Source organism: Mauremys reevesii, linkage group 4 (genome assembly GCF_016161935.1).
Source record: "Mauremys reevesii isolate NIE-2019 linkage group 4, ASM1616193v1, whole genome shotgun sequence".
NCBI classification, from domain to species: domain Eukaryota; kingdom Metazoa; phylum Chordata; order Testudines; family Geoemydidae; genus Mauremys; species Mauremys reevesii.
In genome coordinates this window covers 17,739,998-17,754,385 of record NC_052626.1, presented here as the reverse complement: position 1 = coordinate 17,754,385, position 14,388 = coordinate 17,739,998, and the positions used below count along the sequence as shown (strand labels likewise).

Genomic DNA, 14,388 nt, shown 5'->3' with positions numbered 1-14,388 from the left:
GGAGTCTCTACTAGAACCACAATCAGCAGGCACCTCAGAGGATTCACCTCTCAACAGGAGGGTCCTTAGCTCTCAGCACGCAGAGCAAGGATGAAGGCAAAAGCTAGGTAAAGCTGTACTTTAAAACCAGATAGCTGCAGTGAAGACATGGCTGTTACAGTTACCTTGTTTGTATACTAAAGTTACAGCCTAATGCTGTTAAGTTAAGTGGAGGGCGTATTTATTCTGCTGTGTGGACAGCAGACTGGATATTTACTATCCTCTTGGACCATTTTCTAATGGCGAGTGTTTTTCAGCTGGCTTGGCAGTGATATTAATCTGATTACTTTTATTTGCAGTTGGGCAAAAAAGTAACTTTCTGCAGAGACCGAGGAGTCTTTACTTGGCAGATGAAGCTGATCCCTTTGATGCCGCTACTGTGTCATGTGTTTGTGTTTCTGCTCTCTTAAGTTTGGCTTGCAAGCATGCGCTGTCACCGTGGGCCTGAGCCTGTTCTGCTAACCGTCAATGGGAGTTTCACCACTGGGAGCAAGATAAGGCCCTGCACATGTTACATCCTTTATTGCTTCTGCGTATTAACCAATCTGGATTATTTTCAGCAACCATTAAAGCCATCGTTTTCCCTCTTTGCCTCACCACTGTGGATCAGATTGTGAATGACCCCTCGGTCACTGCTTGTTCTCTGACAATCAAGTGTCGATTCCCTTGACTGCCACAAGAAGGCACTGTCCTTCAGTGACTTTATTTACCCACCTACAGCCTTCGGGGGGTACAGCTACATTTGAGCTGGGAGGGGTGATCCCCAGCTCACGTAGACATACCCAAGCACAGAAAAATAGTGCGTCCACGGCAGCTGTGCAGGCTAGCCGCCCCCAATCCAATCCCATCTCACCCACAGGGTATGTACTTCGCTGGCTGGCCTGAGCAGCCACCCGAGCTGCCACAGACATGCTATTTTTAGGTGCTAGCTTGAGCACAGCTAGTTCAGGTACGTCCAGGGGAGCTGGGCCCTGCCCCTCCCGGCTCCAACGGAGACATACCCTTTTTTGAAATAGGAAGGTCATTAAGAAGGATGTAGCACATGGAGGGCCCCATTCTTTCCCTTGCTTCCACCACTCGAGGCAGTAAAGCCCTGCCTTACAATATCTGGAGGATGAAGTGTGCCTGGCTACTGAGTGGTCTTAGGTACCCTCCCCTCTCACACCTTTACTCTTCCCGTGCAGGGGCCAGGCACTGCTGCCGTTCACAGGAGGGATCCTTCTCCTCACTTGTCCCAAAGATGGAGCTGAAGCATCCTCCTGACTTCTTCCAACCTGCTGGACCTCCAGGCTGAGTGCCCTAATCTCCATCTGACCTAGCCTCAGAGCAAGCAGAGGGAGCTAGATCCTAGCTAGTCCCTCAGGACTAGGGCCTTTTCTGGAGGGAGAGGGAATGCTGCAGGCACTACAGGGAGCTACAGGGAGTGGGATGGGCCGCTGTAGTTGGGCGGCCTGGGTAGGGAAGGAGAGCTGGTACTAGGACCCAGAGAGGAAGCAAAGCGTGGGAGCTCCAGTTTTACTGCCTTCGGCAGAGGTTGGTCCTGCCTGAGCTACGGAGCTACCCCTGCTTGAACGGAATGTCGGGTCCCCCACCTTCAGGGAGAGCTATTCATGCTTGTGGCTAGGAGATTTCTTGGTGGAAGGCTGCAGCATTATGGAGCCATTCTTTAAATGATGCAGTCAGGGGTGGCTCTAGGGATTTTGCCGCCCCAAGCACGGCAGGCAGGCTGCCTCCGGCGGTTTGCCTGTGCCTGCGGGAGGTCCACCGAAGCCGCGGGACCAGTGAACCCTCCGCAGGCAAACCGCCGGAGGCAGCCTGCCTGCCGCCCTCGCGGCGCCGGCAGAGCGCCCCCCATGGCTTGCCGCCCCAAGCACGCACTTGGCGTGCTGGGGCCTGGAGCCGCCCCTGGACGCAGTAATGTAAGGCTGAACCTGCAGCCGTAGACCCAGCAGCAGCATGCTAAGTTGTTCTTCCTGAGGGTGATAGCCCTGACTTTTCCAAAGCGCGTTTTGCTGGCTATATATCATGGACTGAGTTTATAGCACACAGAAATGGCTACCTATATATGATACACTGTAGGTTACTTTCACACCTTTTAAATGCCCCCATTTCTTCCCTGACTGGTTATTATTTCAACTCCCTAGTGTTTTTCTGGTTCTACAGTACAACAGAGACCCTTTTTTTCAAAGTCAGTACATTCAAGAACAAGAGCTTTGGTGATTCTTTAAAGACTCAAACCAAGAAGCATAAATTCTTATTGCTTTGCAAAGAGCGGAATACTTCTTGGAATAAATCATTAAAGGCCAGGTTCTGCCGCCCTTCTTTACACTGAGTAATATCGTGCCTTTCTAAACAATGGCACCTCTTACAGAGTGAAGCACTGGTGGTGTATTATAGACAGACGGCTGGATTTCATTGCAGTGTTGAGCTCCATGTCCGGCCAAAAGTGAATAAAGGCATGTTGACCTCATTTTGGGGAATTCAGATTCATCTCCCAAGATGATTAATAACCTAAAATATCCACTGTCTCCAAACCCCTGGAGAATTATCACTAACAAACCATACAGACACCCCTTCTGACTGAAAGACCTTGCCATCTTTCATACTAAACACAGCTGTACAGTAGATTGGAATTTAGCCATCTTCAGTGAATTACTTTTAAGTGCAGAGTATACAGTCAAACTGACTTTACTTTAACAAGATTTACACAAACCGTGTAACCTAATAGTTGAGTGTACTTTACGAGAGTGCCACACCAAAAATAGTAAAATGACGAGATCAAAGAAAGTTTGTTTATGCTATTTCAGCTAAAAATCTACATTATCCAACAGAGAAGCTAAAACCAGCATAGAATTTATTAACACTGTAGCAGGACTAGTGCTGTTTTATAGTTTAACTTTTAAGGTTATTGCAAATAAATGTTTCAATCCCACTTGTCAGTTTAAAAAGAAAAAAATCAGCAGCCCAATAAAAAGTCCTCAGGCATGATGCATTTTATGGTGCTGATTAAACTCCTAAAACACTGTATATACGAGTACGCTAGCATAAAGTTTTGGGAGGAAACTCTCTTTAGGGCTGTGAATAATTTATATAAGGTTATTCTTTAGTATAACAACCTGTACAAGAAAAACAATTACAATTATCATGATAATTATATGGAGTAGAATTAAATCTTCAGAGTGTCTTGTTTCACAAATCATAGAGAACAACTGTTACTTCTGTGGTACAGTCCCATCTCTTTGGTGTCTTCTAATTTGAATAATGTTTTCTCTTTTCTATCAAAGACTTTAAAGCTGCCAGATCTTCCCCTGGGTAGCTACAAATGCAATGCTGCCCCACTTCAAATCCCCTGGCATTGAATTTAGCATTATGTTAATCTGATCAAAGATCTTTAAGGTGCACAGTAACTGTGTTGATGGAATTATATAAAACCCTAGATAGGTAGACAGACAGATCTTAGCCAGGTTTTATTAGCAGGTTTTGCTGGAGCAATCTCCCTTAGGAAAGATATCTGCGATCCCATTTGCACCAGCAAGGTTATGCATCTCTGTCTTTAAGATCTTTGAGGTTGATTATAGCCTCACATACTACCAATATATAGGGTGCTTAGTGCCATGCACATATATTATGACTCTGTATATATTGTATATGGTATTTATTATATATAGTACACATATATACAGTATCCCTCTTATAGGAGCATTATCTACTGTAAAATACAACGGTGCGCATACAGTGGAAACCACATGTAGAAGAATCATCTTCATGATAAGACAACTTCACTTGCAAGCAAATTGCACATTGTGGTGCATTGAAACAATTTGGGAGTAGGCTTTTAACTTAGTATAAACAGCTTCACTATGTCCTAGTTCACTATGAGGGGTTTCACTGTAAGTATATAGAGTGGGGAGGAGGGAAAGAGATGTGCCTGAAATAGACAAGTTGTTGAATCTTAAGATGTGTGCAGGACTCAAAGCTGATTGCTCTGAAACCTTTTGATATCTATGTGTGTGACTGCGAATGAGAGCAGAACATTCTCAATCCTGCTGTGAATTCGCTTGCTAATTTGTAACACTGCTTCTCCAAATGCAAGAACTAAGCAAATGAGATGTGGAAGCACTTAACTCTACATGCAGCCACATGTGTTATATTTGGGTGCACCTTATTTTAAGTCTCAGCTATTTTCCTCCCTCAGCATCACCAGATTTCCGATGGTCGGTATATGTGCATGTCTGTGTATGTGTCACTGATCGAGTGCGTAGCTGGTAGCATGGCACCTTTCTGACAGTCATTATATCAAAGCACACACGCAGCTACAATTCTAATTTAAGAGCCCCTTCATTTATTGCAAACGTGCGCACACTGCATCATAGAAAGAGAGAGGGATGTTTAAACAAACTTACCAAAAATAACTGAAGTTCTCAAAAGTTGCCCTGAAGTTGAAATAGCCCAGAACACCAATCCAGAGCCTGCCCCCCCAAGCTCTCGCTCTTTCTCACTCTCTCTTTATTGCATTTGGAATAAGGGCAGTGCAGAAATCCAGCAAAACAATTTTCCTTCTATGTAGACTGGGGCGTTTCTCTACAGTCAGAAAGGGAGTGGCTGAGCCCCGGTGAGGCTTGTTGCCATACCCCAAGCCAAAGAGTGCAGTCGCAGATGACACAGCCTGTGAAATTCAATACCCGCTGTACTGAAGCAACAGCTGTAATGCTTCATTTAGGGCAGGACTGAACTCTGCGCTTGTTCCTTGCTAGGAATTCACACTGGGGTGTAGAAGGAAAGTGTGGGTTTCAATACATGCTCTGTCTTTGTCCCACTGTGAGCCTGCGACTGCAAGCACTTGTATGTGTACAGGGTGGAGAGGCAAGCACAACTTCCTTGTGACTGAAAACACATGGGGTATGAGAGAGAAAGCAAATCAAACATCTCTTTTCCTGAGATCCATTCCCAGGCATAACTGCGTCATTAACAATCTATTTGTACTGGATATAGCTTCTCACCCCAGCTCAGTTCAAACACACAATTCTTTTCATTTTCTTTTATTGTCAACAGCTTATTACTGTTAAAAATTGGACACTGAAACTAACAGATCTGGCTGCACCGTTTGCTTACCTCCCGTGCGTGGTACTGCGACTTAAAGCTAGGGAGTGCCATTCTGTTCTTACTGCTGTCTTGGCAATGTGTCCTGATACTAAGACATGAGGGAAGTTGCTTAGCAGTGGCAAAAACTGGTTTGCTCAAGTTCAGAGTTCCTCCCCTCTCCTCCTGTTTTCTAATACCCACCTCTCCAAGAGAAGTCATGGCAGTGACTATTATACTTCCAGAAATCAGGGCAGAGGAAATGCAATGCATCAGTGTTTCCTCCAAAGAGTTGTACTAATTTTTTACATTCGCTAAAACATGTACGGGCCCAGGGGATACTGCAAAATGCAAACTGGAAACAAAGAGAGAGTTGGGAGTGTCCCACAATGTGTCCAGCTACTTTGCCAACACACCAGAGCAGAACAGGAATAGGTAAAAAATATATTAGCAAGGGGGAAATGACTGTGTTTGCCGGGTTGCTTCATTTCACATCAGGGCAGATGTTGTATAGTTCGGCATTTTTAGAGCTTTAAAAATGTTTAAACATGCAGAATTTGATACACTAAATGTTCTTTGGACCTGAGTTTATAAAACAGAGGTGTTCCTAACTTGCACACACATTTACTGCATCTCCATGTGGCAAACAGGTATTTGCTCATGAAAATCAGCTGTATAATTGTGCTTTATTTTGTGCGTGCAGTGCCACACACTTTATAAAAACCAGGTGCCAAACACTGAAAGGTGTACAGGATAAAACCAATGTTGGTGTTTATCTAACACCGCAAGTGGCTTTACAAATCAAATAAAGGCAGAGCACCGGACTGTTAAAGGTTTTCATGCACCCAGAGTCCCTGTCCTGACAAATTTGCCATCGAAACCAAGACAAATACAGAAGGTGCAGGTAGCAAATACAGGAAGAGTTTAAGGGAGGGTGGGACCAAGGGTGAGGTTATGTGGATACTTGGGCAAGCAGTGCACCTGTCAGTAAACCTGTCTATTACATGGGGTGTATTACCATGGTTTGTAAGCCTCCCTAAAGCAATGTGTTTTTATGTGAGGCCTGTGGTACAGAGGCAGCATGAAGATGGTCTCGGGCATCAGGAAAAAGAGCATGGGCCCAAAATCCTTGAAGGTATTCACAGATTCCAGGGTCAGAAGGAACCATTGTGATCATCTAGCCTGACCTCCTGTATAACACAGGCTATAGAACTTCCTCAGAATAATTCCTAGAGAAAAATATCCAATCTTGATTTAAAAATGGTCAGTGATGGAGAATCCCCCACAACCCTTCGTAAATTGTTCCAATTATTAATTACTCTCACAGCTAAAAATGTACACCAGTCTGAATTTCTCTAGCTTCAACTTCCAGTCACTAGATCCTGTTATACCTTTTCTCTTCTGGACTGAAGAGCCCATTATTAAATATTTGTTCCCCATGTAGGTACTTATAAACTATAATCAAGTCACCCCGACCTAGTCTTTCTTAAACTAAGTAGCTTGAGCTTCTTGAGTCTATTACTAGAAGGCAGGTTTTCTAACCCTCTAATCATTCTCATGGCTCTTCTCTGAACCTTCTGCAATTTATCAACATCCTTTTTTGAATTGTGGGCACCAGAACTGGGCACAGGATTCCAGCAGCAGTTGAGCCAGTGCCAAATACAGAGGTAAAATATCCTCTTTACTCCGACCTGAGATTCCCCTGTTTATGCAGCCCAGGATTGCATTAGCTCTTTTGGCCACAGTGTCACCGTGGGAGCTCATATTCCGCTGGCTCTATCTGACGACCCCCATATCTTTTTCAGAATCACTGCTTCCCAGGGTAGAGTCCCCCATCCTGTAAGTGTGGCCTACAGTCTTTGTTCCCAGATGTACACATTTACATTTAGCTGTGTTAAAACACAGATTTTTTTGCTTGCACACAGTTTACCAAGCAATCCCGATTTGAATCAGTATTTAGTTGTGTAACTCCTATTGAAATCAGTGAGTTAGGCACCCAATACCTTTGAAGATCTGGGCAACAGAGTTTTGGTGAAGTCAGCAGAAATAACAGGAGTGAACTCCGGAAGATGAGAAATGGAGCAAGGGCTCTTTAATAGCTAGCTCAGGGGTGGGCAAACTGCGGCCCGCGGGCCGGATCTGGCCCCTCACTGCTCAGAAGCGGCCGGCACCACGTCCCTGCGGCCCCTGGGTGGGGGGGGCAGAGGGCTCCATGCGTTGCCCTTGCCTCCAGGCACCGCCCCCCACAGCTCCCATTGGCCAGGGACAGGGAATCGCAGCCAATGGGAGCTTCCTGGAGCGGAGCGGCATGGGGCCAGGGCAGGCATGCAGGGAGCCTGCCCTGGCCCTGGTGCACGCCGCTGCCACCCCGGAGCTGCTTTAGGTAAGAGGGGCCGGGCTGGAGCTTGAACCCCTCCTGTACCCTGCCCCCCAACTTCCTGCACCTCACACCCCAACCCCCTGCCCTGAGCCCCGTTGTACACCCCACACCCCTCCTGCATCCCAACCCCCTGCCCTGAGCCCCGTTGTACACCCCACACCCCTCCTGCATCCCAACCCCCTGCCCTGAGCCCCCTCGTACACCCCACACCCCTCCTGCACCCCAACTCCCTGCCCTGAGCCCCCTCGTACACCCCACACCCATCCTGCACCCCAACTCCCTGCCCTGAGCCCCCTGCCTGCACCTCGCACCCCAACTCCCTGCCCTGAGCCCCCTTGTACACCCACACCCCTCCTGCACCCCAACTCCCAGCCCTGAGCCCCCGCGTACACCCCACATCCCTCCTGCACCCCAACTCCTGCCCTGAGCCCCTCGCACCCCACATCCCTCCTGCACCCCTACCCCCTGCCCTAAGCCCCCTCGTACACCCCACACCCCTCCTGCACCCCAACTTCCTGCCCTAAGCCCCCTGCCTGCACCTCACACCCCAACTCCCTGCCCTGAGCCCCCTCGTACACCGCACAGCCCTCCTGCACCCCAACTCCCTGCCCTGAGCCCCGTTGTACACCCCACACCCCTCCTGCATCCCAACCCCTGCCCTGAGCCCCCTGCCGCACCCTGCACCCCTCCTGCACCCCAACCCTCTTCCTTGAGCCCCTCATACACCCAGTACCCCTCCCCTGCCCCAATCCCTTGCCCTGAGCCCCTTCCTGCACACCGCACCCCCTCCCACACCCCACAATCCCTCCCGCACCCCTACCCCCTGCCCCGGCCCTGCATACTATTTCCCCACCCAGATGTGGCCCTCAGCCCAAAAAGTTTGCCCACCCCTGAGCTAGCTAGTTTCTTTCCCTTCCATGCCCAAACCCCAAGGAAGAGCATTTGTATAGTGTCATGGGCCCAGCCCAATTCCCATTGAAATATCCCTTTGTCTGGATACCATGCACCCAGCCTTCTCTTATTGGTGGGTGAGTCAGATGATATGGTTACTTGTCAGTATCGCAGCCTGAGCTGGGCATTTCAATCCTTGGCACTCGTTTGAAATATGAAAATGTAACATCTGGTGCAGCCTTCCTGACTAGTCAGTCAGGAGGGTGTTAACATGTGACAAAGATTTCTCACACCAGGTATGCAAAACTAAGAGCCACAAGCTGACAGAAGTCAAAGGTGGCTCAGCTGGATTCAGACATTTGACTCTTTGGAGCCAACCATTATATATTGCCTCTCTTTGACATGACTGGCTAGTCAAATTTCAAGGCCCTGGGAATGTTCTAGGCGGGAGTAAAAATTGATGGAGACTAGTATGTTCTTTGATGCTGTCTTGTTTATTAACAAGGAATGTACAAAGTCCTGCTTCTCTGAGTGCAGGAGGAACCAAGAGCAAAAGAAGTCATTTCTTAGCTTACAGCCCCTAGTCTCTTTAGCCAATGCCAGACCCAAAAGCTCTTTGTCTAGCTTTTTCCAGGGTCGCAATGTGCTTACAGGTTGCTCTCTCTCTCTCTCTCACACACACACATACACTCACAGTCTGCTTCTCTCTCTCTCTCTCTCTCTGAGACACACACACACACACACACACACACACAGAGTTGAACCCTCTGCCTTTCTGAGGATTCTGTTAGGTCTTGTTTTAGGTATGGCCCCATAACTCTTACAACTATCTCAAATGCAGGGCATGTTCACACATCAGTTTCAATTTGGTTTTAAGTCAACCCATAACAAGGATTAACCCAGCTCATAATACACACTCATATATTCACAGTATTCGAGCAGGGCCCTGGCGGCATTTGTAAAAGCGGCAGTGTGTGTGCTTTCCCATTTAACAGTCTATTCCAACAACATTTACTAAATATTTTGTTGCGGGAGGAGATTTCCTACTGAACACAAGAAAAGAGATTGACGTCTCTGTTGACAGAAGCAGGCTGCTTCTCCAAAACACAAATGAACTTGGAGGGAATGAGCATGTTCTGTATTAAGGATATTTGGGAATATATATGTACATCAATTAGTATCTTGTTTCTAACTTGATTTCAGAGTTGAACAGATGACCATCAGTGCTACACCGATAACCCCACTACTTCAACTAGTTTATTGCACTGGTTTAATAGATACAGTAGAACCTCAGAGTTACGCATTGATCAGTCAACCACACACCTCATTTGGAACTGGAAGTACACAATCAGGCAGTAGCAGAGACTAAAAAAAGCAAATACAGTACAGTGCTCTATTAAATGTAAACTATTAAAAAAATAAAGGGAAAGTTTAAAAAAAAGATTTGACAAGGTAGGGAAACTTGTTTCTGTGCTTGTTTCCTTTAGGGTAAGATGGTTAAAAGCGGCATTTTGCTTCAGCATAGTAAAGTTTCACAGCTGTATTAAGTCAATGTTCAGTTGTAAATTTTGAAAGAACAGCCATAACATTTTGTTCAGAATTACGAACAACCTCCATTCCCAAGGTATTCGTAACTCTGGCTACAGGCAGGACTATGCTACAGTAGAATCTCAATCTATATTGCCTTGTTCTATTGGTACTAAACCATTTTATATTGTCTCAAATACATATAAAGCACAGGAGCATTAAGAAAAGGAGACGTCAAGTGATCGAGCAGCACAGGTTTATGTAATCAATAACTTCCCTACTGAGTCATGCTTATACCAAGTTGGTCACAGCTAATTCCCTTAATGATTCCGGTTCTATAGAAGTGGCCTATTCTTCTGAGTGTACTCTGTCCAGCTGCTCTAATTTAAGGTTGGATTCTAGATAAAGCCTTTAAAATGTCTCTTTAATTTTGAGACATCTGTCAAGAAAATGTAAAGAGAAACTCTTTGCAGCATGCAGAGGCAATGATGAAAGTTCTTGGCTTCTGCATGTACATGCCAGTGAGATTTGTTACATGATCTGATCTTTCCTCTCCCCTTCTCCACCCCACCTCCAACAGCACTTTCATGGCTCACTCTTACAGATTTGTTGTCTTCACTCGGGTTCCATGGGAAGACTAGAATATGCAAAAGAACGATGAACATTCTGTATGTAAATTTCATTAAAATACCAAACCCCTCATGGGCTGATCAGGTGTCAGTTCACTGATGCCCCTGGATTTACACTAGACCCAATGGGAAGTTTCTCCAATTATCTTTATTCTGTAACTAACTAATTAATTAACTAGCAATTATAATAAAATAACCTGTTAGATATTTGCAAAAACAAACAAACAAAAATGGAAACAACATGTTCAGAGAGCTAACAAAACATACCACATCCAATTTATAAGAACACATAATGTCATGTGAAGTATGTGAATGTTTGATGAGTCATTCTTTTCAGAATTGTGGACATTTGGACATTTTGAGGAAAAAGATGAGAAAACTCTGAAAACCCAGATAGATAGTGTCACGCTTACAGGGCTAGCTACATTTCTGTCCCTTTCCTGGTCTCTCTGCACACCCTCAGGCGTCAAGCCTCGCGCCTTTACCTATCTGGGGTGGAATTTCACAATTCTCCCACATCTTAGACCAGCCCTGGACTGCAGTGCCCTAGGCATCAACTGTGCTTACCCAGCAGGTCTGAGCTTCTTTCCTTGTGAGTCTGTGACCAGAGGTGTACAGTGATTAGACAACCAATGTATTGTTCATTTTAACAGTAGGAACCAAAGAATTTAGAGAAAAAAGGATTTTAGAAAACAGTCTACCCTCGTCTATCTTACCTAAAGGCTTACCAGCCCCTGATGGTAATCTAGGTAGGCCTAGCTTCTTCAGATGCCCCAGGGGGTGCCTCTATTTCAACCTGGTTCCCTTGAACAACTTCCCCCTCTCTTGAGAGAGAACCTCTTTTAAAAATGCTATAGTCGCTTTCTTCTTCTGTGTCCCCGGGCTTTGGTCCTTCTAATGTAGACAAAACTAATCTGGTAGACTCAGCAGAAGGTTGATCATAATACTCAGAGCCAGTGGTTCTGCCATTATCCCTTAACAGCCCTCAGTGTTTGCTGAGTGGCTTATCTTGATCCATTCTTTTCCTGCTTGTTTTTTTTTTGCAGCCCTCTATTAAACTAGATCAATATATCTACACACTAAAGATCCCAATCACTGGATCAACATGCTGTCTTCATGAACTATTACAGAGCAACTCCACTTCTGTCACAGATCGATAGGAAGGAAAATTCTGCTGGCTGCTTTGAGGAAATAGAAATTAGTCTCTATATTTAATGTATGTATAACTTTTAAGGCTACTGACTAACAAGAGTACAATTCTCAGGCTTTAGATAAACTTTTAAAGTGTCTAAGTGACACTTTTTAACGGGTCCTATGTCCCATTTTCAAGAGAGACTGAGCCTAAGTCTAACTGAAAGTCAAGGGGATTTAGGACCCCAAATGCATGAGTCAGTTTTGAAAATTGGACTTAGGAAGTCACTTAGATGCTTTTGCCCTTGAACAAGAATGGTTCTAGTTTACTGTGCATCTTACATTAAAAAAGTATTAATTTTAATACTAATAACCACTATACAACACATGTACTTATTGCTACAATGCTAATGTCTCCATATCAGCCTTTCTTGTACAAAATCAAGCAGATGGCATGTAGTCATATAATCTCACAAACTATGAGTGTTTTTGTATAGCAAGTTAGGTTTCAATGCTGTCTCCCATAAGCAGGGCCGGTGCAACCATTTAGGCGACCTAGGCGGTCGCCTAGGACGCTAGGATTTGGGGGCGCAATTTTCTTCGGCAGCAACCGTGGCGGCCGGATCTTCGGCCGCCCCGGTTGCCATGGAGGGAGCTGGGACAGGGGGGCATGGGGAGGGCTGCCTGCAGCAAGTGTAGGGGGAGGTGCGGCACGCAGGGGAACTCCCCGCCACAGCTCACCCCTGTCCCGCCTCCTCCTCGAGCACACCGTGGCCGCTTCACTTTTCCCGCCTCCCAAGCTTGCGGCGCCAATCAGCTTAGGTGCTGCAAGCCTGGGAGGCGGGAGAAGTGAAACAGCGATGGCGTGCTCGGGGTGCTCGTGCGTGGAGCAGGGGTGAGCTGGGGCGGAGGGGGTGCCTCAGGGCGGAGGGTGGGGGGTGGGGAGCTGCCGCAGGAGGGGGCTCAGAGCGGAAGGGGGGAGCTGCCGCGGGAGGGGGGAGGGCAGGGGGCGCGACTCAGGGTGGGGCGCGGGGGGGAGGGCGGAAGGTGGAAGTTTCGCCTAGTGCGCGAAACATCCTTGCACCGGCCTGCCCATAAGAAGTCTTAGTGTTGGAGATCAAGGGCCTGATTCTGATGCTGGTAAATTCAGAGTAATTCCAGTGTAGTTAATGGGTATAATTCAATGACAGTGGTGTCACTGATATCAGAATCTGGTCTCAAATAATCCTGCATGTCCTCTCCTTTACATATTTCTCAAACGAGACTAAAATCTCTATCATCGCACCTAATCACTCTCTGCTCAGCCAGTCAGATAAAGCCGCAGATATTCAGATCCCTGGGAAAGATAAACTAACAGCAATGTGTCCATAGTATACAACTGTGTAGCATTAAAAGCCTAATCAAAATAAATAAAAACAGACACCTGTATTATAAAGAGACAAGATGATATATTTTATTGGACAAACATCTGTTGGTGAGAGAGACAAGCTTTCAAACCACACAGAAGTTGGTCCAACAAAATATATTCCCTCACCCACCTTGTGTCTCATCTCCTGGGACCGACATGGCTCCGACTACACTGCATATCTGTATCATAAGACAGTCAAAAGTCCTATTCTGGCATAAACTAAACCTAAAATATATTTTTGGTGCTGGTGGTGTTATCCTTACTAATGAGTAAAAAACTGAAACCCAAATATTCAGATTATTAAGCAATGTAAACACAGAGTATACAAAGCAGCTAGCTAGAAATGAAACAATGAAATGTGAACATTTCTGGAATGATCCAGAAATATCCTGAAAGAGAAGAGAGGAAAAAATGATCTCACATAGGACAGTCTCTCTCTTTGTCCTGTCCTGATTCTCTCTTTTTCTCTCAGTCTCTGAGTCTCCTGAATTCTACCCTATTGGACATTAGAGCACCAGGATAGACCCACAGGAAACCAGAAAGACCAGATCAGAATGAACCAGAAAAAGGAGGACAACTGGATCAACTGACATTGCAAGCACGGAAACAAACTATTCTGGTTTATGATTAAAGCTCCTGCTCAATAACGACCCCCCTTCCTATGGCCCAGTTGTTCCAGGCTCTTATATAGATGCCCAGAGGCCAGAGAGGGTCAGCTCTTGATTTAAAGAAACTTCCCAATACCTTGCAAGCTCCTGACAGGGATCAGGGGAAAAAAATCAAAGTCCCATTGCTCATGGAAGTGACAGGACTGCTTTCTCGGTACACCCATAGGGGTAGGGAAAGGAAAGGAGGAAGTGGGGCTATGGTGTGCTGACTCTCCACACCTGCATGAAGAGCAGGCCATGAACACCACCAGATGGTACCAAATGTAATCTCCGTGCTCACCTGGGAGCATAGAGAGCTCCCCCAGTGGCAGGGACGGCTCTAGGTATTTTGCCGCCCCAAGCACGGCAGGCAGGCTGCCTTCGGCGGCTTGCCTGCGGGAGGTCCCCGGTCCCGCGGATTCAGTGGCAGCCTGCGGGAGATCCGCCAAAGCTGTGGGACCAGCAGACCCTCCGCAGGCATGTTGCCGAAGGCAACCTGCCTGCCGCCCTCGCGGCGACCGGCAGAGCGCTCCCCGTGGCTTGCCACCCCAGGCACGCGCTTGGCATGCTGGTGCCTGGAGCCACCCCTGCCCAGTGGTGATGTGATCTTGCACCCCCCTCAGTAAAGGGCTGTGACTAAATGGTATCAGTTATTCC

At 46.6% G+C, this 14,388-nt stretch overlaps 1 protein-coding gene and 1 long non-coding RNA gene across 3 annotated transcripts in view; one reads left to right on the top strand and one right to left on the bottom strand.

Moving 5' to 3' along the window:
* Window positions 1–14,388, bottom strand: part of AHNAK2 (AHNAK nucleoprotein 2) — a 144,400-nt gene that overhangs the window by 83,380 nt on the left and 46,632 nt on the right. The gene's annotated exons all lie outside the window — the stretch shown is intronic.
* The window catches only part of LOC120403048, a 49,677-nt gene that overhangs the window by 34,355 nt on the left and 934 nt on the right, over window positions 1–14,388 (top strand). The window contains exons 3-4 of one of the 2 annotated variants that reach the window (XR_005597439.1): window positions 11,592–11,761; window positions 13,557–13,702. This is a non-coding gene — a long non-coding RNA (uncharacterized LOC120403048). Of the gene's footprint in view, window positions 1–11,591; window positions 11,762–13,556; window positions 13,703–14,388 lie in introns of those variants that run through there. The other variant, XR_005597440.1, reaches the window with a different exon arrangement.